At 35.7% G+C, this 27,802-nt stretch overlaps 1 protein-coding gene across 1 annotated transcript in view; it reads left to right on the top strand.

Annotated features, from left to right (window-relative positions):
• The window catches only part of B3GALT1 (beta-1,3-galactosyltransferase 1), a 534,182-nt gene that overhangs the window by 151,246 nt on the left and 355,134 nt on the right, over positions 1-27,802 (top strand). The window lies entirely within an intron of this gene.

Here is a 27,802-nt window from a genome sequence, read left to right as displayed (position 1 = left end):
GGAACGTAGTGTAGTATTCAATGCCTTTTAAAGTTTATTAGGAAGAAGGGTAAGGTTCTGCACATGGGTCTACACAGTCAGCTCCCACTAATAATATTAATAATATATTAGCATTATTACTTAGTGTTTAGTAGTACTAACACTATTCCAAGTATTTTACACAGATTATTCATGTAATTCTTATCACAAACTTTAGGTAGTAGAAAGAAAATTAATCTCATGATCATAAAGTGTAAGAACTAGCATCTAGGAAGTTTGGGTCTAAAATCTGCACCCACAGTCATTTACTCTACCGTCTCAGATATAGAAATGATTAGGCAGAAGCAGCATGATTCAGAAATCTGCCAACAAAAATTCCAACACTGATAGACTTCAATGCTTTTAAGATTATATCAAAATGAAATTCAAAGTTTTGGAAGTTCTCTAAGTATAATCCAGTAAATGATATGAGAATGGCAAGTGTGAGATCAAATACATGAGTAGGTATGAGAATAAAATAAGTTTGATCTGAGCTCCTTAGAAAGTAAAAACCAGGAGATTCATGGTCATTCATTGAAACTTTACTATGAAGACAGGAAGCATTTGTAAGATTGCATGTGACATTTTAGAACTACAGTTCATGTCTTTGGCAAGGCCTAACCCCCCAGAGGAACTGAGCTAGAGCTAAGATACGCTGAGCTTTGTGTTGGACAATTCTTTTAAGGCTTTTCCTTACTCAGGTCTGAGAAACTTAATTATTCTATCTTTAATCTTTAATATAATTTCTAAGAAAAACTGAAAGAAAGAGGCTTTCTGAAACATAGTTAAATGATTTATATGAGGAATTCAATACTAGAAACCAAGAGTTTTGTGTGATTTTTTTGAAAGGATATCTCTTCATTTAAAATAATGATTTGGGGGGCACCTGGGTGGCTCAGTGGGTTAAAGCCTCTGCCTTCGGCTCGGGTCATGATCCCAGGGTCCTGGGATCGAGCCCCGCATCGGGCTCTCTGCTCAGCGGGGAGCCTGCTTCCTCCTCTCTCTCTGCCTGCCTCTCTGCCTACCTGTGATCTCTGTCTGTCAAATAAATAAATAAAATCTTTGGGGAAAAAAAAAAAAACTTTAAAATAATGATTTGAAAATCCCAAGGGATCAGGGTGATAGTCATATAACACATTATTGTACTGCTTCAGCTAGTTCTTAAAGGAGATAACCTGAAAATAAAGACACTAGAAATACAAATTCTTAACCTCAATGAAGTCATCAGTTTAAGAAATATATTTATTTATCTTTATTTTAGAGACAAAGTGGGGGTGGAGGGGCGCAGGGAGAGGGAGAGAGGGTCTTAAGGAGACTCTGCACTGAACACAGAGCCCATTGTGGGACTTGATCTCATGACCCTGAGTTCACAACCTGAACCAAAACCAGGAGTCAGATGCTTAAACAACTGTGACACCCAGATACCCCATTATTTTTCATATATTATTATATATATTCATATATATTATTATTAATATATGTTATATACATATTATTTAGAATAATTTAGAATATTTATATAACTTAGAATAATTATTTAGAATTATTTTTTTCTTGTAAGAAGTTAAAATTGTCATTTCCTGCCACAAATTTTATTGGGTCATCTGAAAGTTCTATGACATTCCAAATAAGAAGACAAATATAATCCAACCTCTTTCTGAAAAAAAAAAAAAAATTTTGTGAATGCTATTAATGTCCAGTCCTTATCTGTTAGGAGAATCAGAACTCATCCATTATAGTGTAAGGCAACACAAGATAGTGCCGGGGAGCAGTGGGAGCTGGAGTCAGGCAAACTTAAATTAGAAACTCAGCCTTTCTGATTTTAGTTGAGTGACCTTCAGCTACCTAATTTTCCTAAGCCCCACTTCCAAATCTCTGACATGGATATGAATGGAAATATTTGTACAGGGGATCATTGCAGGAAATAGGTGCTCTAATAGACACAAGGTGCTAAGTGAAATAAATGGAAGTTACAAGTCAACAAGTCAATGTTCTGCTTTTCATTCATACATAATTCACAGTGTAAGTGATCACAGGAACATATTTCAAATTTGAATTGGCATGGTGGTTATTTTGCTCAATTCTTTATGTGTTGACATCAATAAGATAGTATTTTAAGGTACTCAAATGGTTTTTCAAAGGGACGGTCTTTTAAGCATACATAGATAGACCTTGTATTTTCCAGACTACATATTCCCACAGTTACTTAGGAGGCAACGGCTAACTATTCTATTTTAGTCCTTTGTATAAACCTAAGATTTTCTTTCCATTCTGGAATGTGAAGAGAAAAGAATTTAAGAAACATTTAAGTATTAAGAAGGGGGAAAGTATTTAAGAGAAGAAATAAGTCCATTGAACTTTGTCTTTGTGGGTGTTTTTAATGTGGCATAAAGTGTTTGTTCATAAGAAGATCAAAGATCGGTCTGCTCAAGTATGCTTCAAAAAGAACTCCAAAAAAGCAAATGTACATTATTTTTAATTATCTAAGACATTTCCCAATAATTGAGATTTAAGTGTAAACAGAATGGCAGCCAGGGATTAAACAATAACTTCATGTCACCAAAAGGGACAGTGGACAATTTAATGAAGATGTGACTGGATTTTCCCCCCTCCTTTCACTGAGATTCTTTCTGTCTCTAAAGGCCTTTCCTCACAATGACCTTTGTGAAAAAAAGCTCAGTGACTTTGCCTGCAGAAATCAACTGCTGCTTCTGAAGTCAGTCATAAGTTTTGCTTCAAGGCAAGAAAACACGCTCTCAATCACACCTCAGCGTGTGATCTTCAGAAAGCCTCACCTTCCTATAAATGCAACCCCATCTCTAATAATCAGACGGATATACAGACAGCCCCCAACTTCATATAGCTTGACTTGCATTTTTTTGACATTATGATAGTGCAAAAATAATATACACAGTCCATAGAAATTGTACTTTGAATTTTGATCTTTTCCCAGGCTAGTGATACGCATTTTGACTTATGATATTTTCACTTTACACAAGGTTTATCAGGATATAATCTCATTGTAAGTCAAGGAAGATTTGTATTTCAATAAATTCCTCAAAGGAAATGTTACTTATGGCTCTAGTTTCATTGATGTATTCAAGGAACTGTGGGGGTTTTGTTGTTTTGTTTTGTTGTTAGAAAAGAAATAGGGGGGCGCCTGGGTGGCTCAGTGGGTTGGGCCACTGCCTTCGGCTCAGGTCATGATCTCAGGGTCCTGGGATCGAGCCCAAGCTCCTCTGCTTGGCAGGGAGCCTGCTTCCCTTCCTCTCTCTCTGCCTGCCTCTCTCTCTACTTGTGATCTCTCTCTCTGTCAAATAAATAAATAAAATGATGCCAAGATACCAAAAAAGGAAACAATAAATTTGATAATTACATGTAGATATATGCAGCATATATTAAAATATGCATGTTATTTATAAATATCTTAAGTAAGATGATTTTACAAAATCTTAAAAAAACTATTAACTTGGTCCCAGTAAGTTATGTGTCTTATTTGTATAATTATTAACTACTGTCATGTTCCTTTATATTAAAAAAGTGATACCACTTTGTTGTGGCAATAGGTCTTTGAATGGATGCAAATTCATCTACAGTTCCATTTAGTACATCTAATGACCAATAGAGATAGGAAATATTCACATTCCGTAGATGAAAAGGCAGAATTGAAGGGAAGGGAGGGTATGCTTAGCAAGGAAGGGAGTAAAGCCCACTGGCCCACTCAAAGCATCATTAATATTATGTATCTTTATCTGAGCTAATCTACAACTATGCTTTATTCTCCTGGGAGGGAAAAATAAAAAGAAAAGTACAGAAACCCAGGTATTTTCTTGGCTTACTACTTAATGTAGGGCCTCTCCCAGACATTGTGTTTGATAACATATAGTCCTCGGCAACCATGTTGAGCTATATTACCTAGCAGAGCAAATAGTAAAGAACAAAAATGTCTCATTAAGATTCTCGAAAAAATCTTTATTTCTTTGTTATTATTCCTGCATGTTCATAAACCCTATATTATAAGCTGATGGCTGGTGAGTCTTTGTTTTGTCCTGTCATCCAGGGTTTTGACATGATGACATATGACTGGCAGGGTTGTGTTTCTTGTAAAGGATGGGGGCAGAAGGCCATTCCAAGATAAAGATAATGAGGAGATTAATACATTGGCTTTTAACTCAAAATGCCATTTTATGTACATTTGTATTTTGTATTTTGTCAAAATTATTCATTTTACACAACTAGAAAAAAATTAAGCAAATTAATTCAGCACACTGTATTAACTTGATACAATAAGCATATATAGACAATCTAGAGTATATATTATGTATCCGTTATTTCAACAAATATATCTTAAGTGTCTAGTTTGTGTTAGACACTGTTTATGGCATTGGGGTAAAACAAATATCTACTTCATACGTTTTAAAATCCAGTGGAGGAAAATAGACATTTAATAAACATCTAAACAAATATACATATAATAGATTAATTGGTGATAAGTGCTTGGAAGATATATAAAATATTAGTAAGGAGGTAGAGAGGGACAAGTAGTGATGTTATTTCTTGTTCAGTAGAGGATTCAAGGGCTATAGCTTTCTGGAATGATGCCTATCTGGGAAAATTCTGAGACTATGGATTTTCACAAGTTGAAGGACTATAATGTTATAGAAAAAGATTTTAAGGAATTTGGCCTATGATAAACAGTTTTCAATATAAATTGCTTTTGAGTATAGACTATATGATGGCTTTGTAATTAAATCTAATCAAAGTCTGCCAGGGACATGGTAAGATATGATAATTACAAACTACTTTTTCTTATAATGTAAATATAAAAACTCTTACCCAAAATATTAGCAAACCAAATCCCATAATATATAAAAAGGATAACACAAATTATCAAGTTGGATTTATACTAATGATGCAAGATTTGAAAATTAAATCAATATAAAATCACATTTACAAAATAAAAGAAATGAAATGTTCATTACAATAAATACAGAAAAGGAATTTGATAAAAATAATTTCTTCATAATTAAAAAATAAAACTGTTAAACTAGTAATGAGATTTCCCTAGAATGACAAAGTAGTTCTGACATTATAATTTAATGATTAGATGCTTAGTATTTACCCCATAATATCAGGAACAAGACAAAGATAGCACTATAAACACTTCTATCCAATATTGTATTACAGAAACTTTCCAGTGAATAAAGTGAAAAGAAATGAATGTGAAGATATTTTTAAAAAGGATAATATATATAAATGGTAATATATGAAAGTAGGACAAAAGATGTTACAGAAAAATTATTAGGTTAGTAAGTGAATTTAGCAAGATCTCTGGACCTAAAGCTAACATTAAAAAAAAAAAAAAATGTATTTGTGCATATCAACATTGGTGGATTTAAAAAAAAAAAAGGTGACCAAATACTTATATTTTGACATGTAAATCAAAAGACATATAACATGTTCAAAAATTTTGTTATGAGTTGAATTATAGCTCATAAAAAATATGTTAAGTCCTAACCTTAGTACCTCAGAATGGGACTTTATTTAGAAATAGGGTCTTTGCACAGATAATCAAGTTAAAGTGAGGTGACTTTAACTTGGGTGGGCCCAATCCAATATGACTGACTGGTGTTCTCATAGAAAGGGGAAATTTAGACACAGAGACAGACATGCACAGGAGGAAGACAATATGAAGAGACACAAGAAGATCTCCATGTGACCTGAGTGACCCATCTACAAGTCGAGGAACAATAAAGATTGCCTGTGAACCACCAGAAGCTAGGAAGAGGCAAGGAAGGATTCCCTTAGAGGTTTCAGAAGGAGCATGGCCCTACTGATTGCCTGCAAAACTGTGTGATAATACATTTCTGTTTTACGCCACCCAATTTTGGGCATTTTGTTACAGCCCTAGGAAACTACTGCAGTTCATATCAATATTATTATCAGTATTATTTGTTATTTCTAAATTGTTTGGAAATGACCCAAATATCCATCAAAAGTAAGATTTTTTTTTTTAAACTTGGTACATTCACATACTGGAATAGGTGTATTCACGTGTTGAAATAGGAAAAAAAATGAAGAGATAGATAGATAGATGTTAGGTAGACAGATATGATAAATCTGTACTTAGAGTTAAAGAATAGTTAAACTGATCACTGGTATATGAAGTCAGAACAATAATTACATGTTTGGAAGAAAGAAATAAGGAGTGATATGAGGAAATACAGTTCTCTCAGATGTAGAATGGGTTTGGTACTGCTATTCCTGAAATAGTCTGAAACACTCCTACAACTAAGAGAAATGTAGAAGCCAAATCTGAAAGACAAGCTTCTTAGTATCTGAGAAGCAGCATGGTATCATTGTTAAAACTGTGGACTCTGGATCCAGCCTACCAAAGTGTGAAAGCCTAAATCTACCACTTGATAGCCAAGTAATTTTGGGTAACTTACTTTTCTGTGCTTCTGTTTCTCATCTGTGATATAGGGATATTATCTGTCTTAGGAGATTGCTTTGAGGATTATATAAGTTAACGCTTCTAAAATATTTTAATAGTACCTGAATATTTAATATGTATTTATTTAGTATATGTTTATTAAGTATTAATATGTATATTTGTTTGTTTTATATTTATTGCATATTTAGTTTGTATTTATTAAATAAATAATATCTTTGAAAAAGACAAAATTTGAACTATGGAAATCTGAGAATTCATGTTTAGAATTAAAATGGGGGCACTTGGGTGGCTCAGTCCATTAAGTGTCTGCCTTCAGCTCAGGTCATGATCCCAGAGTCCTGGGATTGAACCCCACATCAGGCTCCCTGCCCTGTGGGAAGCTTGCTTCTCCCTCTCCCAGTTCCCTTCCTTGTGTTCCCTCTCTCACTGTGTTTCTGTCAGATAAATAGATAAAATCTTAAAAAAAAAAAGAATTAACATGGTTTTCTCTTTATACTAAGTCTGTATATGCCAGTACATATACATACTTAAGCATTAAGCAATTCATGTGAACAAATGTGTCCACGATAAGAACACATTCTAAATCTTAATAAAATGCATATTTCAGTCACTATAGATACTTTTATATCATGGTAAAATAAAACAGCTAAAAATATTATCTGTAAGAGACTTTGATAACATACTGTCAAACTGCAGTTGTCTTTCTAGAAACATCAAACTAGACTGGAAAGCAATTTCTAATTATCATTCACATTTTTAGATTTCAACACATGATTTTAATTAATATGTCTGATCATTAAAAATACATAACATGTAAGAAAAAATCTATTGTTAGCATTAAAAAGTGACTGGCCTTCTATATATCCAAAACCTATGCAAACGGTCAAGTGTTCTCTATTTCCTTATTAATCGCAAATTATATAAAATTATTTCTGTGAGATTTGCAACAAAAGATTGTCTTCCCAAAGTGTTGATTCTCGAGAATTAAACTGTTATTTTTTTCTGAACACTCAATTTGTCCACTTTCAAAAATAAACTCCCATCACAGTAGCTTTCCTCTGAACTATAATCCTGATGTATATTCATGAGTCCAGAATGAAGGGCTCAGCAGTATATCTTCCAACTTCAAACCCAGTGTCTCTTTATTTGACTCCTGCTCTATCCCAAAGGGAGTTTATTTGATACCATCAGTTTCATAATACTAAGAAGGTCCACCTTGTTCACTGATGTGGTCATTCCTGAGAATGGACCCACTGATCACTTTCTTCTGTCATATCAATCCAAGAAATAAAGAAAATTGGTTTACTCATTTTTCTGGGTCCTAGCATTTAAATATTAAACAGAAATAGATATGTTCTACCTTCCTTTTCTTTTATTGAGTAATACATTTAAGTCTTAGCATCTTCATTTTAAATTGTAAATGATATGTAGATCCAATGCAATTTATTGGAATGTTGTAAAGATTTGGATTTTAAATAATACTTATAGAGTATCAAGTTATTAAGTATTCCATTTTCTTTTCTTTTAATGCTGATACCTAGATAGCAGTTGGAAACAGAAGGAGCTGGAGAGGGATTGTAACCCACTTTATGAGTTGAGATTGTCCCCCACCACACAATAGCTTGACCAATTTCATTTAACTACACAGTATCATGTTCCATTCAGCCCTTGTGGAAGACTTTACCATATTGCCCAAGATTGTATTCACCTGTCTTTTGATTTTACTTTGTGAGATACAGAAGTCCAGTTTCTAGGAGCTTATTTCTATTTAAACAACATTGAAAAGCATTGAGGAAATATACAATTAAAACTGAAATATGTACCTATTTTCCCTATAGCTTGACCAATTTCATTTAGCTATTGTAAGGGAGCATTCAGAGCCTCTGTCCTAAGGATTCATTATTCTACATAGAAAATAGGCTTTGTGGCTTTTGGCAGCTTGATATTTTGTTATCCTTTATATAGGTAGAAAAGAGCAGGCTGATTGAAGAGATTCATTATGCTGTAGTTTCAGTTCCTTGATCCTGTCCAATTGGGAAAAGTGAAGAAGAATCTGCTAAAAATAGATAAGCAGAACGTGGGATAAACACAGTGAAGACACCCTTTCTTGTTTAGGTTTCTTTACCGAAAAAGCCTGTGGAAACTGTTATTTCTAAACAGGACCTAATAATTAATTAGCACATATTAAATGACTGTGCATTTTGAAAATAAAAACTGATATTTGGTTCATTTCTGCCACATAAACAGAATTAAGACTTGGTGGGAAGACATATTCCTAGATACAAATTATTCTTTCATAGATGGAATAGTTTTATCCCTTCGAAGTTAGCTGAAAAGGAAAAAAAAAATCAATGTATCAAACCTCATCTTCTAAATTACTCCCATTGAAAATGGAAGTTGGGTTTTAGAGTTGAAGATTTAAAAGAGCAGATGTAGAAACTGAGATTTTGGCATCTCTGTCAGAAACTAATGAACTTTGGGGAAATCCAGCTGATGCAGTGTTTGGATAGATTACTATCAAAACTATAGGGTGTCTAACACCTACAGTGAGCTGGTTTCAAGGTGGCACATGGAAACTGACCAGAGGTAGTTTTTCCCAATCACTTAAAAATTATTCAGTACTACAAAAGACTTTCCAGTGTAGTATTATTCCATATATTTAGAATTACTGTTGCTATTAATGTATGCATATATATATATATATATATATATATATATTTTTTTTTTTTTTTTTTGAAGCAGGAGTAAAAGTTCATAGTACTTTAAACCCTTGGTGGGCATCTTACCTGGTTCATTAGTCACCATAAAGCTATGAATGGTCTTTGTTTCATGGTGGCTGTCTAGGGCAAGCCTGTGGTTAATATCCAGTTTGAGGGGTCCCAGAGAGAGGTCCAGAGTCTTCAGCCAGATGTTAGAAGAGCAGAGGGATAGTATGGACCACCGTAGTAGGAGAAAGTGCAAGCATACCATAAAAGTTCAGGGTTCCTATACTCCTTGGTAGGGAACTGCTTTTTGTAATTGGTTCTCCTAGTGGTTTTGCTGTTGGTTTCCTTGCTATGATTGGCTATGTACTAGCTACCTAATTTCAGAGTGTTTAGTGTTTCAGTGTGTGTTTCGGTATGTTTTCAGTGTATAAATATAATTAGTGCATATTTGACTCTGCTATTCCTGCACATCTGGCTGTAGATTTTATAGGATATACAAATTAGGCAATCTTTATATGTTGATGCTGATAAGATGCTGCCATGGGACTTCTAGTCAGAATTCATACATACATATTTTTCAGTTACTCAGTCCTGCTAATCAGTGTGTACATTTGGAAGGGTGTGGAGTAAGAGTGGAGGTGGAAGATATTAGCATGAGTGAACAGGAATCTCTGCCAAAGACTATTACCCTCTAGAACTTTCCAACCTATCTGAGCACCCTTCCAACTCATTGGTCTAATCTAGTGTTTCCCATAATAGTTAATCTCACTGTAGCCTCCACTCCTTGGGTCTAGTGGATCCAGCTTGGTGCCTTACACCCTCCTGAACTTTTAATGACTTCTCATTAAACTTTAGAATAAAATTCAAACCTCTTATCATAGTCTGAAAGGTCTGATACAGATTTAGCCCTGTCCACCAAACCCTCTCTATATTCTGGGAAGCTGTCAAATATCCTTGCTCTTTTCTGGATTTTCTAAGCACCTCCTATTTCAAAGCCTTTACCTTCTTCCTCCCTCTGCCGCTTGCTATTCCTCACTGTTCATTTTCATAACTGAAGTAGAGCCTCTACCTGGTAACATCAAAGGAATGGAACTGTCAAGTGTTAAGTGAAACATGGTGAAAACTGGCAACTATCTACAGTGATGTTAGTCTTTCCATTTGTTTAGAAATCTGTGTGACAAATTTATATATATATTTATATATATATATAAATACACACACACACACACACACACACACACACACACACACACATATATGTATATGTGAGGGAGGTCTAAATGTCCTTAATTTCTGTGAAAAAAATGAAGGATGGCTAAGTTATTTTCGGTTAATTAATAAATCTATGTCAGGCACTTTCTGGGTTCAGAAATCTGCAATGAGTTCTACTTAGGACCAGAAAGCCTATTTACAGGGGTTAATTTTTCACAAACTCAAATCTTATAATTATTTTTTCAGTCAATTAACATTTATTGAGAAACTACTATATGCCAGTCACTCTAAAAGATAGCATACCACATTTCCAGTTATCCTGTTGTAAAGAAACATGGCCCAAGGAATAAACACATTGGGAATAACCTGTAAAGATATTTTACTTTATTATAAACATTACCTGAGAATGTATTATGTGCCTATTACTGTGCTAAGCACTGAGAATATTAGAACCCCTGATTTAAGAAGTTTTTACTCTTTGGCAGAAATAGACTTAAACATAAGTACAATTTGTTAAAGATACAGAGGTTTGGGGGGAAAAAAAGGAAGGAGGACTAATGAATTAGTAGTGGAGAGGGTTGCATCTTGGTACCTCAGTTGGTTGAGCATCTGACTCTTGATTTCGGCTCAGGTTATGATCTCAGGGTTGCGGGATTGAGCCCCGCATGGGACTCCACACTCAGCGCAAAATCAACTTGAGGTTCTCTCTCTCCCTCTGTCCCTCCTCTGTTTCCTTTTCTCTCTCTCTATCTCTTTTTCAAATAGAAATAAGTAAGTAAGTAAATAAATAAAATCTTTAAGAAAAAAATAGGGGTTAGTGGGTCACTAGGAAGGTTTTCCTGGAGTCTCTGAGAGTATTAGAGTTTTGAAAAAAGAAGGAACACGTATTTTCACTTTCATTCAACCTAGAGTGTTCCCCATCTTCCCTTCTACCTGGAGGTAAAGGTGTTTTTAAATTTCCTTTCCCCACACTGTTCTCCTAGAAAGATTCTGCCTTTGGCTGATCATTTATTTGATTATACAGATCTAGAGAAGGAAGAAAGAAGTCCTGAGTGCACCATAACTGGATGAGATGTTTGAAGATAATTTAGAAAGAATATGAATAGAGGTTGCTGTTGTATGTGAGGGAAATAAATAGGAGAGAAAGGTAGAGACTTTTACAAGTATGCCTCTTCTTTGAATATGTATCACACTTATGGGTTCAAGAGCATAGCTATCCAGGAGTAATAGAGGGTAATGTAAAGAAATGGATGCTCAGCCCATTATTTTAAGGTGTAGGGCTAAACCACATAGACATTTACTGGGAAGACAAGAGAGTGAGGATAACCAGACAGAGGAACTATAGTGGACAGGGTCATAAACACATGCCATAGCTCAGGTTCTTGAGATGATAGTAAAAAGCTTGGTACTGAATACTGTGCAGAGGGAAAGGGAATGTAACAGAATGGAGATGTCGTTATATGAAGCTGTGTCTATGGGATCTACCCCTGGAATACGGAAAATTTCTAATCAGTAAGTTGGTTCATACTTCAATACTATTTTGACTTACTACTAGCATTAGACTGCCAAAATGGCCAGCTTATTAATCTGACTTTTCATTGACAAAATCCTACTCGTTGTCTATACAGTGCAGTTGCTTGTAGAGAAAGACTGACAGGAAATTAGACAAGACTGATCTGTCAAGGACATTTGCAGTATCTTTCAGCATCATTGTCCTTCCCCTGTGTTTCTACTTCTTTTTCACAGTTATAGGCTAGCAAAATGGTGTTGATATAAGCATCACTTCATCTCTGTGAATCTGATTGTATTGTTTTGGGGTTCTGTTGTCATTGTCTTATCAACAGAGGTGGATTTCAGGTGATGTGAATCAAGACCAAGCTTCAGGGCCAATTACTTACATGGGCTCATTCCATATGAATCTAATTTTTAATTTGTAATCTTGTCTTCTTTTCTTACATAGGGATCCCAAACTTTTGTAAGGTGCAGGCCACATAAAACCTGGATCTCCTCCTGCAGTAATCTCAGCTACAAAATATGAGGCACAGGTTGAAATGGCCATGAAGAGTACTTTAATCAGTTCTTGAAGCTACGTTGAAGGTTCTTGTTATCACTGTTTGGTAGACTCCTAGAATTTGATGTGATTTTGACCCAGATGTTAAAATGTAAATTATTCATTATGAGGCTTACTCTCCAAAGGAGGATATAAATGTGATTCAAAAGTGATTCTAGGGGCACCTGGGTGGCTCAGTGGGTTAAAGCCTCTGCCTTCGGCTCAGGTCATGATCCCAGAGTCTTGGGATCGAGCCCCGCATTGGGCTGTCTGCTCCGCGGAGAGCCTGCTTCCTCCTCTCTCTCTGCCTACTTGTGATCTCTGTCTGTCAAATAAATAAAATCTTTAAAAAAAAAAAAAAAAAAAAAAAGTGATTCTAAAAGTTTTGAATTGCCAATTCAGATATAATTACTGGATGATGGAAAATTTTATCTCCTCATAATCACAAATAAATATACATGCTATGTGTTGTGCATATCACATCAGATTTTATACACCTTCTTATTTAAAACTGTATTAATTTGCTAGGGCTGGCATAACAAAGGGAGTCACAAATTGGGTGGCTCAAACAACTGAAATTCATTGTCTCAGTTCTGGAGGCTAGAAAGTCTGAGATCAAGGTGTTGGCAGAGTTGGTTCTTTTAGAAGTTTGTGAAGAAGAATCTGTTCCATGCCTCTCGTATAGCTTCTGGGGTTTTGCTGGCAATCTCTTGCTCCTTGGCTTCTGTTGCCTTGTGCTGACCTCTGCCTTCATCTTCACATGGGGTTCTCCCTGTCTGTGTCTCTGTGTTCAAATTTCCCCATTTATAAGATCACCAGTCATTTTGGATTAAGGGCCTACCCTACCTCAGTGTGATCTCATTCTTTACTAATTACATGAACAACAACCTTACTTCCCAATAAGATTCGTTTCTGAAATACTGGGAGTTAGGACTTGAACAGAAGAATTCTGGATGAGCACAATTTACCCCCTAACAATTCATAATAGTAAATAAATCCAAAGAATACTGACATTTATGCCGCTGGCTTCCTTCTACTGGACAGTGCTTAGAATTCAAGTTATCAGCTCTAGGTGTTTATCTTGAGTAAGCACAATATCTTAAGTAAGTATTGAGCATTTTTCTAATGTCAGTGGACAAAGTTATGTGTTGTTTTTATGGTTTAGAGTTCAGAAAATATCATAACTTGCCCATAAGCTGGTGGCCTCAAGTCACATATCAATTCTGGGGCCTGCAGCTTTACAAAAGCCACTGATGTTGAAAGATACACAACATGATCTTTCTTGTCCTATTAAACATTGACAGCTTTTTGGGTTTTTCCTTTAAAGGGGGAATAGTATGGACAGTTTTGAAGTTCTGTGAACTGTTTTAGGGTTGTGGTATCTTAAAAAAAAATTCTATGCAAAAATCTACCTACCCCATTAAAAAAACATAAATATCCCATCCAAAACAAAATTTTGGAATTCCAACTTTTATGTTGGACTTCTTTTATGAAATAATGGCATCCTTAGTTTTTGGAGCAATGTTGAGCAATTTATTTCATCACTAAAATCCACATTTAATTTTAATTGATGAAATGGAATTACGGAAAATGAAGGAAATCTAAGATGAGGCGAAGAAGAAAAAGAAAAAAGATAAAGGGAGATGACGATATGTGAAGAAAAGAAAAAAAGAGAAAGACTTTCTTCTGAATTTTCAGAAAGCCTCTCTTAAGTGACTATTGTAGTTCTGTAAATAATTCTGTCTGCAGAAGATAAAAGGAGCAGATTGGCCAATTACTTTCAAACTGTTTGATCACATCCATGTTTTCATTAATTATTCAAGCTTTAGGACTCATCAAAGAATCCTAATGCATAACTCAAAAGGAGGAGCAAAAGCTAAGACACTGGCAAATGCTTTTTATGTTTAAGATTTCTCCCACTTATGAGCACATGTGCTTTTGAATGCTGGTCTGATTTTAACCTTCTATGTGGTAAGGAGGTTGACAGTTTAGCCCTTTGGAAAAAGGGAAAGAAGGACGTAAATTAAAGGTGCTTAAAAAGTCATCATGTCAGGGAGTAGACCTAGAGGTGAGGATAAAATGATATCCTTGGTGAAACTACTCTCAGGTTGTCCCCATTGTGCCCACATCCTTGGCCTGGCTTCACATTCGTTGCTACAGGCCAAGCAATCGTTGACCATGTACGAAAATGGTACCTGAGTCTTTTTTTTTTTTTTTTTTAAGATTTTATTTATTTATTTGACAGAGAGAAATCACAAGTAGATGGAGAGGCAGGCAGAGAGAGAGAGACAGAGGGAGGTACCTGAATCTTTACCTGAAAAATAGTTGCAAGAACAATTTAAGGATCATAAGAAAAATGAAATGAGAGGATTAGACAGAAGAAAGGAAGGATGATACAGTGAGATCCTATAATAATGTGAGAGTAAGGTCCAGAGAAACATTTTTATGAAGTCTGTAATGTATTACTTTGGCTTTATCCCGATTGTAAGTTATCAGACCATTTTATGGGCACTATAATGTCACTAGAAGTGCATGTCTAACAAAATAATAGAGTGCATTACCAATTCCTCTGTGGTGACCACTGCAGAGAGACTATTAGACTCATTTGTCAATGTACTTTGGTGTCTAATAGGTTTAAAGAATGGGTGGTTGTGAACCCTATTCAACATTTTAAAGATATTGTTTCTCCTCATGCACAGTCCATTGAATCATCAATTTTGAGTACATCTATTTGTCCACCCACACCTTTTCAGTAAGCTGATTGAAAAGTAAACAACAAAAACACATTTTGATTGACAGACTAGAAAACACTAACTGTGTGAATGGCATTTGGTAGGTCTATGTAGTGTTTCAAACAGAATTGATTTTTTTTTTTTTCATTTTGGGTATTATGCAAGTTGGCCTAGAACATTAAAATAGAATATATACAAAATAGATCTTCAAAATAGGAAAATCTGCTTTGCAATAAAATAGCTTAGAGGTCCAAGATAGTAAAATTTATGCCTTTATAAAGAATTCCTTTACAATGGATGGATTTAGCAAGCTCTTTAAAAGCAGAGCTTTATTTTAACTTTAAAGATTTATTTATTTGTTTATTATTTGAGAGAGAGGGAGAGAGAGGAGTGGCAGGACGGGCAGAGGGAGAGGCTGATTCCCCGCTAAGACCGGATCCTGGATGTGGGGCTGGATCCCTGGACCCTGGGATCATGGCCGGAGCCAAAGGCAGATATTTAACTGACTGAGCCTCTAGGCACCCGAAAAACATAGCTTTAGATATTGTTTATTGTACTGTGTTTATGCAGAGGGGTTTGCTCTACCGATTTTAACTTCAGCCTTCATTAACTGATCTCATGCTCCCAATGCCGTATACTCCTAAATACACTGCTCTTCACCTTTCTAGCTCTTTTAACAATTATTAAAATGGGTGAGAAAAATAAAAAGAAAACATCCAAGGGAAAGGAGTAGAGCAAGAGAGGTTTTTCCCAAAGGAAGAGCTACTGGTTTTCTCTATGTCCTTGAATGAGTCAGTTCCATCATTTTTTAAGTAGGAGACTGAACCACTAAACTGGGTGATCCGTCAAGTGTCCCTGCTCCAGATCTACAATGCTATGATGCTAAGTGAGGGCACTAAAACAAAAACTGTAAATAACAAATAAAAGCAAAGGGTAGTGTGGAACCAATTTTCCAAATTGCTTCGAATCATCAAAAACAACTTTTTAAATCAAGATTCAGCATTGCAATATTTTGGATTACATACCTTTAAATACCCAGATCTGCTACTTACTAGCTCTGGGACCTTTTGTGAATTATGTAACTCCCTATAAGCCACAGTTTCCTACTATCTACTTTTTAAAATAAGAATAATGATATGACTATATAGGTGAGGATTCAATAAGGTGGTACAGGCAAAGTTGAGTAGGAACTAAGTGCTCAGTAATGTTAACATTTATTATTCTTATCCAGATGTGTATTGACAATGATTAACTTATTCTTCAATTACTTATTAAAAAATATCCATGTGTATTTTATGTCAAGAATTATGCCAAATACTGGGCATCTAGTAGTTGCAGAATAATCTCTTCTCCTACCTTTTGATTATTAATGTGGACTGTTGTGCACTTGTACGAAAGCATATTTTTATATGGATTAGCTTTGTCTGAAGAATATATGACTGAGAAGGAAATGTAACAAGTCACAGATTCAAGTACATAAAAAAATAATTGTGATTTGTCTACTACTAAGTATAAGTCAACGCTCTGGTCCTTCTTTGATTGGCAGCAGAAAATCTAATCTTGCTAGTGGAAGGTAACTTTGTCCCCTCTTGTCTCAAGCTCATTCACTTTTGGTTCAGTTCAGGATTTTCTATAACCACTTTTTTTCTACCCGTTGCCTTCTTCCCATTGAATTCTTACGTATTGTGCTAGAATCAGGATGTCTGATCAGTGGTTGCCTCTCTGTCATCTGCCGTCTTGGTTGTCATTTGACTTCTGTCCTGTAGACATTGAAAACATGGAAGTTGTTCTGTGGGACTACAGAGTGCTGCCACTGAACACCTAGACTCTGTTGGGCTTTTACCGACTTTGTGGTCCTCTGCGATTTAGAACTCTCCACCCCATCCCTAGATAGAGCTGCCCATCCTGCAGACTTTTGTTTACCTACGGAATCCCCTCCCTTCAAGCTGGAGTAACATTCGAGGCTCACTGATCCTCAACGTTTTACTCTCGTTTGTTCCTCAGTCATGGTCTTGGGAATTTCTTTTATTTCCTCCAGACCTTATGAGAGCGAAAGAAAGCTTGGGTAGGATAGGTGTTCACCTCAGGCCTTCTCGCTCTCTCTCTCTAAGTATTTTCTTAAAAGATTAATTTTAGAGAAAGAGAGAGAGAAAGAGTGAGAGAGAGAGAGAGAGCATAAACACAGGCAAGAGTGGGGAGGGGCAGAGGAAGAGAATCTTTAGATTCCCTGTTGAGCCCTGAGCACAGACCCCCAACACAGGCTGCAGAAGGGGGACCTGGATCTCAGGACCCATCAGATCATATGACATGAGCCAAAACCAAGAGTCAGAGGCTTAACCCACAGAGCCACCCAGGTGCCCCAGCCTTCTCTTTATTTAGATCTACCCTGCTGACACTTCTACCTACTGCAGCCAACTAGTTCAATGGAGGGTAAATAACAACCACCAGTGTTGTTTTTTTGTCAAGTTCTAGAGCAGATGTGGAGGAGTCACTAGTGCAAGAGCTACTAAATATTTGGGGGAATTTCTGTCACCGAACTCTAGAGTTTCAGTTCCCACATACGTTCAGGGAAGAGGCCCACCTATACGTTTTTTATTCTCCTTTCCCTACCTCTCCTTTTCTAGTCCAAAAAGGATTTTTATCTTCTCTCTGTTTTATAGGAAAATTGCTTCTAGGGCATCACTTATTTTTTCCCCCACTCTTCCCCACTTTTTTCCCCGAACTCTTGTTCCAAGTCCTCTAGGATTTGGCTCTTGATATTTAAATCCATGCTTTTGGACTTCTTTTTTTTTTTTTTTTTTTTTTGCTGCTGGTATTTGAAATTCAAAGCCTTGGTTTTAAAGACTATTGTCTGCACTGTTGACTTACAAAGGTCAAATTAATTGCTCAAAGGCCAAAAATGTGATTCTTTGTTCTCTCTGAATCAACCATACCCTGAGGCATAGAGAAAGCACTCTTTTCTACTTATATATAGTAGAAAAACAGAACTAAAAGAAATTGAAAAAAGTCAACACTTAGTTTAATAGCAAAATACCCTACTACAGAAGGACATCCACTAAGAAATAAAATAGAAAGTGTACTAGTGCATGGTATATTTATCAGTGTTTTCCTAGCTCCATAAGACAAAATAAAAACAAAACAACAAATGTACCATATATATGCATATATATGTATATATGTGTATTTTTTATATATATAGTATGAAATATATGCATATTTCATATATAATGTCTTTGAGCTGCATATATTATCACTGACTCTGTTTTTAAAAATCTTTGAACATGAGCATGCTGTCTTGGTTGAATACTTCTAGCTATAAACACCATTAATTCATATACTGAATGCCTACTGTTGCAGAATTTCTTTTCTGCTGCTTCTAAGAATGAAGAGATAGACCAAAGAGTGATGGGCAGCAAAGCAGTTTATTGAGCTAAAGTACAAACCTCCTGAAGAGGGAAGAGTCCCAAGAGGGTTGCCAATTTGGATTTAAATCAAAGGGTTTTTATGGGCTCTTTGGGTGGGCGGTTTTGATTAATCCTCCATGTGCCTGCCACCCAATTAGAATTTTGTCCACTTCCTCATCTACCTATCAGATAGTTGTTCACTTGGGAAAGGGTGGAGGGTTCCTTCCAGGGTCCTGTAGAATCCTTTTAAGGTTGGTTTCCTCTCAGGGCAGGGCTGGAGGCTGTGTGGTTTTCCCTGCCTGCCTTTCTTCTGACTGTTCTTCATTTACTACCGTATGCCAGGAACTAGGGATAAATTAGTCAAAAAGAATGATGTATGTGTCCCTGATCTACTAAATACTGGGAATTTCTCAGTCACCAAGTGAATATCAAAAGTCTTCAAGCTTACATCCCACACTGTAGAACCTCCGATACACCTGCCAAAGCGTTCAAAGCCACACCCAGAATCTTCCCTTGCTCTGTCTGGTGGTCGAGTTAAGTGTATTTAGCATTTTCTTCACCACTACCAAGAGTACTGTTAGATCCCCAAAAGAGTTAACTCAGGTACACAATTTTAAGGCTGATTTCTAAAAAAAGAAGGCACTTTTAAATGAATAATATGCAGAAAGAAATGTGTTTTTTAAATAATTAAAACTTCCTTCCCACTTAATAACTATAATTTTTCAAGGTGCAGCTGGTTTTTAGAAGACTACGAAATGACTCCCATCAGTTTAAACAACAGAAATTTGGTATATTTCCTTTCGGTTTGGGTTTAAAATTGGATACAGCATAAATTCGTCTCTCCTTGCAGTCTTTTGCAAATAATCTTATAGTCTGATTCTAATATTGCTAAACTGAAATTAATAATATATCAGACTCTGAAAAGATGAATGGTATTTTGCAGCTATACATCAGAGCTTTCAAAGCTCCAGGAGGACTGTTTTTTTGTTTTGTTTTGTTTTTTGTTTTTAAACAATGCCGTTTATTTTAAGCCTTTTTATTCTTTTAGTACATCATCTGATGGGAAGTCAGGATGAATTAAAGATGATCATGAAATTTAAATAAATTAACTCATTCAGGACACAGAGCTTTATCTTTTAGATAATACATTTCCACAAATACAAAATTCGAAATACACATTTTCCACAATCTTTTAGGTCAGTTTTTCTCAGACTTGCATAATATATAGTATCTTTTTAAGGGAAAAGCAAAAACAAGGACAAAAATCTTCTCTTTGAGCCCTAGGTTTGAAATCATTTTTATTACATTGTTACTTAAAAATATGCAAACATGATACCAGTATAAATGTCTTATGCTTATACCTCTTACAAAACGTAATTACAAATAAAATACAAACAAATCTACAAATGTGAGAAATTCAATTTCACAATATTGGTTTTTAATGTAGCAGGTAAAGTTTTGTTAAAATGAAATATTTGTTCACTATATGAATATGGCACATACAGATTCTTGTATCTAGTATGACAATATGGTGTATAGTAAAATGACCATTCTCCTAATGTTTTGCTTGTGGAAACTCTCTTGGTAGAGTATCATCATTGGCTTTCTCTCTCTCTCTCTTTTTTAAGATTTTACTTATTTATTTTGAGAGAGAGAGAACACAAGTGGAAGGAAGGGGCAGAGGGAGAAGGAGAGGCAGATTCCCCACTGAGCAGGGAGCCTGACATGGACTCAACCCCAGGACTCTGGGATCATGACCTGAGCCGAAGGCAGATGCTTAACTGACTAAGCCACCCAGGTGCCCTCTAAGTCTCTATTTTTAACATTTCCTGGTACCATTCTATTTGCAAACATGAACACTGGGTTCATATGAGAGTATATGACTATAAATACTGGTCTAGAAGATCCAGGAACAACTTAGGTTATTTTTTTTTAATTATTGTGGGAAATAAAAACAAAAACATAAAAAATAATTGTAAAAGGATAATTTTTAGAAGGGTGGACTCAAAATTATTAAGTATGAAAAGAAAAAGAAAATTATTTCACTCAGTTATTTTTTAAATTTAAACTTTATTTTATTTTTTCAGTGTTCCAAGAGTCATTATTCATGCATCACACCCAGTGCTCCATGCAATACGTGCCCTCCTTTATACCCGCCACCAGGTTCACCCAACCCCCCACCCCTCTCCGCTCCAAAACCCTCAGTTTATTTCTCAGGGTCCACAGTCTCTCATGGTTGGTCTCCCCCTCCAATTTCCCCCAACTCACTTCTCTTCTTCTTCTCCCAATGTCCTCCATGTTATTCTTTATGCTCCACAAGTAAGTGAAACAATATGATAATTGACTCTCTCTGTTTCTCTTATTTCACTCAGCATACTCTCCTCCAGTCCCGTCCATGTTGATACAAAAGTTGGGTATTCATCCTTTCTGATGGAGACATACTATTCCATTGTATATATGGACCACATCTTCTTTATCCATTCATCTTTTGAAGGGCATCTTGGCTCTCTCGATAGTTTGGTAACTGTGGTCATTGCTGTTATGAACTTTTGGGTACAGATGGCCCTTCTTTTCACTAAAACTGTATCTTTGGGGTAAATACCCAGTAGTGCAATTGCAGGGTCATAGGGAAGCTCTATTTTTAATTTCTTAAGGAATTTCCACACTGTTTTCCAAAGTGACTACACCAGCTTGCATTCCCACCAACAGTGTAAGAGGGCTCCGCTTTCTCCACATCCTCTCCAACACTTGTTGTTTACTGTCTTGTTAATTTTGGCCATTCTACCTGGTATAAAGTGGTATCTCAATGTGGTTTTGATTTGAATCTCCCAGATGGCTAATGATGATGGACATTTTTCATGTGTCTATTAGCCATTTGTATGTCTTCTTTGGAGAATTGTCTGTTCATGTATTCTGCCCATTTTTTTACGTGATTATATGGTTTTTGAGTGTTGAGTTTGAGAAGTTCTTTATCGATCTTGGATATCAGCCCTTTGTCTGTGGTGTCATTTGCTAATATCTTCTCCCATTCTGTGGATTGCCTCTTTGTTTTGTTGACTGTTTCCTTTGCTGTGCAAAAGCTTTTGATCTTGATGAATTCCCAAAAGTTCATTTTTGCTTTTGTTTCCTTCCTTTGGAGACATATTGAAAGAAGTTGCTGTGGCCAATGGTGAAGAGGTTACTGCCTATGTTCTCCTTTAGGATTTTGATAGATTCCTGCCTCACGTTGAGATCTTTTATCCATTTCGAGTTTATCTTTGTGTATGGTGTAAGAGAATGGTTGAGTTTCATTCTTCTATTCATAGCTGTTCAATTTTCCCAACACCATTTATTGAAGAGACTGTTTTTATTCCACTCTATATTTTTTCCTGCTTTGTCAAAGATTATTTGACCATAGAGTTGTGGGTACATATCTGGGCTCTCTATTCTGTTCCATAGGTCTATGTGTCTATTTTTGTGCCAGTACCATGCTCTCTTGGTGATCACAGCTTTGTAGTAAAGCTTGAAATCAGGCAACATGATGCTCCCAGTTTTGTTTCCTCTTTGCAACATTTCCTTAGCAATTCGGGGTCTCTTTTGGTTCCATACTAATTTTAGGATTGTTTGAAAAAATGCCAGTGCAATTTTGATTGGGATGGCATTGAAAGCATAGAATGCTCTAAGCAGTATAGACATTTTAATAATTTAACAATTTAACAACAATGTTTATTCCTCTGATCCATGAGCACGGAATGCTTTTCCATCTTTGTGTCTTCTTCAGTTTCTTTTATGAATGTTCTGTAGATCCTTGAGTCCAGCTCCTTTACCTCTTTGGTTAGGTTTATTCCTAGGTATTTTTATTTCCAGGTATTTTTAAATAATTTCACTCAGTTATTAATAAAGAAAGGAATAAGATGTTATCAACTGACTCAGAAGGGAAGTCAAAATACCACACATGCACAATTGAGTCAGGAATGTTGAAATGAATCTACAAATAGATGCAAAACTGGCCTTTTTCCTTTATGGGAGATATGGCGAGAGAAATTAGTTTTTCCTCCACTAAAAGGAATTTGTAGGTCTTTGGATAAGTATCATTTTAATTTTTAACAGTAATCTAGAATTTATAGCTTTGTAATGCAGCTCAAATTGCCCTCCAGAAGAATCAGATAGCCAAGAAGTGGGTGCTGGTTAATATCTCCATTCCATTAAAGTTGCTCAGTCTCCTTTTGGTCCATTTCAGTCTTTTATAAAATATCCATCCAATATAATTAAGAGGAATATACAGATCCAGAGAATTTATCCTTGGATCTCTATGGAAACCTTGGATATCTCTTTAACTCAGCCATTTCTTTTGAGAAATGACTTCTAGCTACAGATGAATGCCCCATGTGAGCCCTTAGTCTTAAAGGAATTTTTAGTTCTCCCTTCAAATATAAATACCAAGCAACCTGTTTAGATGAATGGGGTGACTTCTAAAGGATGAAAAACTGTGAATAACTAACCCCAAATCTTTCACATGAAAACTTTGCCCAAAGGCAAAGTTAACAATGATAAGCCAAATCTTCAGTAAGAATGATTGAGCTTTCGGGGTGCCTGGGTGGCTCAGTGGGTTAAGACTCTGCCTTCAGCTCAGCTCATGATCCCAGGGTCCTGGGATCGAGCCTCGCATTCAGCTCTCTGCTCAGTGGGGAGCCTGCTTCTGCCTCTCTCTCTCTGCCTGCCTCTCTGCTTACTTGTGAACTCTGTCTGTCAAATAAATAAATAAAATCTTAAACAAAAAAAAAAAAAGAAAAAATGATTGAGATTTCTTTTCCTTTTTTCTTCCTCTCTTCTTTCTTTCTTTCTTTCTTTCTTTCTGTTAGGGGAGGGCAATACTGTATGCCAGGTACTGCATTAAGTATTTTATATATATTATTTCATTAAATATCACAATAAGCCTATAGGTATGTGTATTTCATGAGTGAGAAAAATCTGCCTGAACTAATCACATGTTAAATACTCAAGAAAATGTTATTAGAAGAAAAACAGGGCAAAATCAAATGTATATTTGATGAGATCTGCAATAATAATTAGGACAATTTCTTAAGAACTTAGGTGACACATGTTGTCCCAAAGTTAGAATCTTAGTCACTATTTATGGGACACACCCTACTCCTTCCCACCTCATCTGGGAAACTGAGTGTCCAACTTACATTTTTTTCCATAGGGCTGTGTATGCATTTGTCACAGCACTTGCCAAATGGCATTAAATTATCTGTTTATGTGTTTATGTCTTCTTACTATCAATGGCTAAGCTATGAGTTACTTTTGAAGACAGACCGTGTTTTATTCAAGTACATATAGAGACTTGCACAGTGAAGGGCATATACTAGGAGCTAAATATACAACTAAGGGATGGAAAGGTAAGCTAATTCCTATAACTGAGCTTCTAGAATAATTCAGTCATAATCACTAATTCCTAAGATTTTATGTCCTCTTTCAAAATGTTTCAGTGTTCTTATATAGATTTTAGTACTTAATAAATCCATTGAGTTTGGAGCTGCTTAAAATTTACCTTAAGAAAAGGTAACACATGAAAAATCTTGTCTATCATTAGATACAAGCTTGCAGACTGAATGTCATGATGTGACATCTCATGATGTCACAAGGAGAGTTAGTGGGGAAGAAAGCTGTGACAATATTAAAAAAAAAAACATTAAAAATCATCTAGAATTTTACCACAATTATGTATTTAATGGATTGAGATTGAGAAAGTCTTAAGTGCCAGTATTTATAAGGTTCCTCAAATCTTACAAACTCTACACCACCTTTCTTCCTTAGAGTATTTCTTAAAATACCAGGGAATATCAAAGAATGACTAAGACACTGGCAATGCAAGGAGCTGATATTTACATTGGCAGAAAGAAAGGACAGAAACCAAGCTAAAATGAGATTGGTAGAGTGAAAATTAGGGAAGGAAAGATTACAGTAAAATGCTAGGAAAATGTTTCAGTGTGTTAACTATTCTAATCATCAGCTATTGGGTTGGGAATAAAAATAAAACATGAGATTTAAAAAATGTATTATTTGGTCAAAATATATATTTTTCTTAAATATTAAATATGTTAAAACTACATAAACAGGAACTGTAATTCCTAACTAACAATAGATTTCTTTTGAAGTTATCACTGACCAGAGTTAGAAAGTAATAAAAGTGACATCTGACAGTTTGAACTGCAATCTGATAATATTTTCTGTTGATACATGGAATGGTTCTCACGTTTGAGAGAATTAGATTTCCAATTACTTTAGAGTTTTAGTGGCTATTTTTGGTCCTGCCAGAAGAATGCAACCCAAACCCTAAATTGTCTGGTCAGAGACTAGGAAAGACAGTAGAAGTCATTAATAGACAGTGTTGTAGATGTCTGTTTGATTAAATACAAAGCATTCATTACCCATCATGGTCTTGGTTTAAAGCACACTTCTCATTCCAAGCTAATTTTTTAACTACTCACTATTTCTAACATATTTCCTCTTAGAGCAATCTACAAAATCATGTTGGTTTTCTTCTAGATAGTTTCACAAAATAAACAACAGCATATTCCTCTTTAAAAGGCTCAGAAATCCAATAATTATATGGTTCATGTTTTGTTTGTTTTTAAATTATATTCTTTCACCTTTTTGATTTATAAATGCCTCCTCCATTTTGGAAAGAATTTTGGACAAATAGTTTAGAAAGCCATAAAAAGAAACAAGGTGATTTTTTTTTTTATATCAGTTAGATAAAGGACAATTTTCATGTGCTTTAGAAATTGGACTGCCCACAGAGGGACTTCATTTAAAAGTGTGTTGGGGTGGCAGTGAGGGAGTTGTTATTTACCTAAAAGTACTTTATATTGGAATGCTGGTCCATTCGTGGTTATGCTTTGTTTGTATATCAAATACTGTACCTGTCACAAGTTTGGATTTATTGTGAATATGCACAATGTTGTTGTTGGGAAAGCCTGCAAATCCCTCGTTGGCAGCAGAGTCACCAGAAGTAGATGCACCTGTCTTCCCAGCTGGGATTTGCTCATGGGAAAGAGGGTCATTTAACACCATGTTGTCCTCATGGACAGCTGTATATATAAGCTGCCGTAGGGTGTGGAAGACCTAAATTCTGTTTTGAAAAAAGACTTCAATGTTCAAATGAAATTTGACATGAATAGTATTTTGATGTTTTTATTCATTTGATTTGGAGAATATTTAGGCTTGGTTTAATAGAAAAATGTTATTTAGTTTTCTTTAGTCTGATCACTCTAACAGCTTTTAATGACTCAGTGAACACCAATATTTTCAGCTCAGTTTAGCCTGGGGTTTAGCATAAAATAGTTCATTCTGTTTTGATGCAAACCCTTAGCTAGAACGTGGGTCTTCTCTCAGTGCTACAGACATAACTCTTTGTTTTTGTCCATTTTAATTGTCTATTTTCCTCCAACAGACTTTGAGCTCCATAACAGAGGCTGTGTTTCTTTTGCTAACCATCATTTTTTTTCCTAGCATGCTATCACTGTGTTTATCCTTGATACATTTGTGCTTAATAAGTCTTTGTTAAGTGGATACATAAATGAAAGAATGAAGAATTATTTTTCACTGGCCAGGAAGGAGGTAAAGGCTCCTTCATAAAGACTAGGTGATTTCTGAAAATCATTCCAAAACTGAAAAGTCTCTTTGAGTCATTTTTTATTTTTTTTTATTAAGGTATTTACTCACAATTGAATTTACTTACAATAAAATGTACTTTTTTATGGGCATAGTTCCAGAGTTTTTTCAAGTGTGTCTACTTATATAATCACTGTCCCAATCAAGATGCAGAATTTTTGAAGCACTGGGTGGCTCAGTCAGTTGAGCGTCTGTCCCACTCTTAGTTTCGCCTCAGGTCATGATCTCAGGGTTGTGAGAACAAGTTCCACTTTGGGCTCTGCACTCAGTGCAGAGTCTGCTTGTCCCTCTCCCTCTGCTCTTGCTCTCTCTCTTTCTCTCTAATAATAAAATCTTTTTAAAAAAAATCTAGAAATTTTCCATTTTCCCAGAAAGTGCTCTCATGCCACTTTCCAGTTAATCGCTCACAACATTGTTCTCATTATTACCATAGCCTCTTTTTTTTTTCACCAATTCTAGAACCTCACAGAAATATAACCATAACCAAATAAAGTATGTAGTTGTTCTGTCTGTAATAATGAAATTAATAGGAAAGGACTATATTTATTTAAAAAACTGCTGTATACCTCTCCTTGAAGGATTTGTTGTCCTGTCTTCCCCATTCTTTAACCATGAGCTCTTAAGAATTTCAAAGATGGGGGCGCCTGAGTGGCTTAATTAAGCGTCTGCCTTCGGCTCAGGTCATGATCTCGGGGTCCTGGGATGGAGGCCTGCTTGGGGCTCCCTGCTTCTCCCTCTCCCTCTGCTTGCTGCCCCCGCCCCCCCGGCTTGTGCTTGTTCTCTTTCTTAAATAAATAAATAAAATCTTAAAAAAAGGAATTTCAGAGATATATGGAATAAGATTCTTAGAAGTAAAGTTCCGAAATACCATCAAACTTCTATCTTGTACTGTGTGCCTCCATACACAGTCAATGGACAGGTCCAGCCTATCAAGAGCAGCATATTTTAGAGTTGGGAACACAGCCTTGTCTTCCTAGCGTCTCTGAGCTTGACACAGCACTACACCATTGGTTTCACTTATCAGTTCCATGGGTAAACAGACGTTATGTGTAACAAATTGGGGAAGTTAAGAAAGAGCTCCAAAATTAGATATTTCCAATAAAAATCTTCTTTAAAATGTGTTTTCAGTAACATATAACTCTTTGTGATGTAGAGGGTGGTGTTTGGGTAGAATTGCAAAGGAGGTTTGCAAAGAACTGTAGTCAATTTGCAGGCAGTGGAAAAAGGCTTGCCAACTAAAGCCTGTAGAAAATGGATTCATCGAATTAGAGCAGTCCATGATCAACTGCCAGAGCCAGCTTATTTTATTTGCTAGTTCCAAAAAAAAAAAAAAAAAAGAATGCCTGAAACTTTGTGGTGATGGAAGACTATCTTATAGAACATGCTGGCAGAGCACACTTTTTCACTGGCTCAGGTCAGTATTTTTATAGACTTGATGGGGTACTTAGGGCTCTGGTAGAGATTTTTAGGTCAGAAAAAAAAATTAGGCATAGGAGATTAGGAAGCAAATGTGTTAGTTTATTTCATAGAAGAGCAGAGCAATAAAACAGTCTTAGCAAAGCCACAGA

This window comes from Mustela lutreola, chromosome 3 (assembly GCF_030435805.1).
Source record: "Mustela lutreola isolate mMusLut2 chromosome 3, mMusLut2.pri, whole genome shotgun sequence".
Lineage (NCBI taxonomy): Eukaryota > Metazoa > Chordata > Mammalia > Carnivora > Mustelidae > Mustela > Mustela lutreola.
This window is presented reverse-complemented; position numbering and strand designations above follow the sequence as displayed.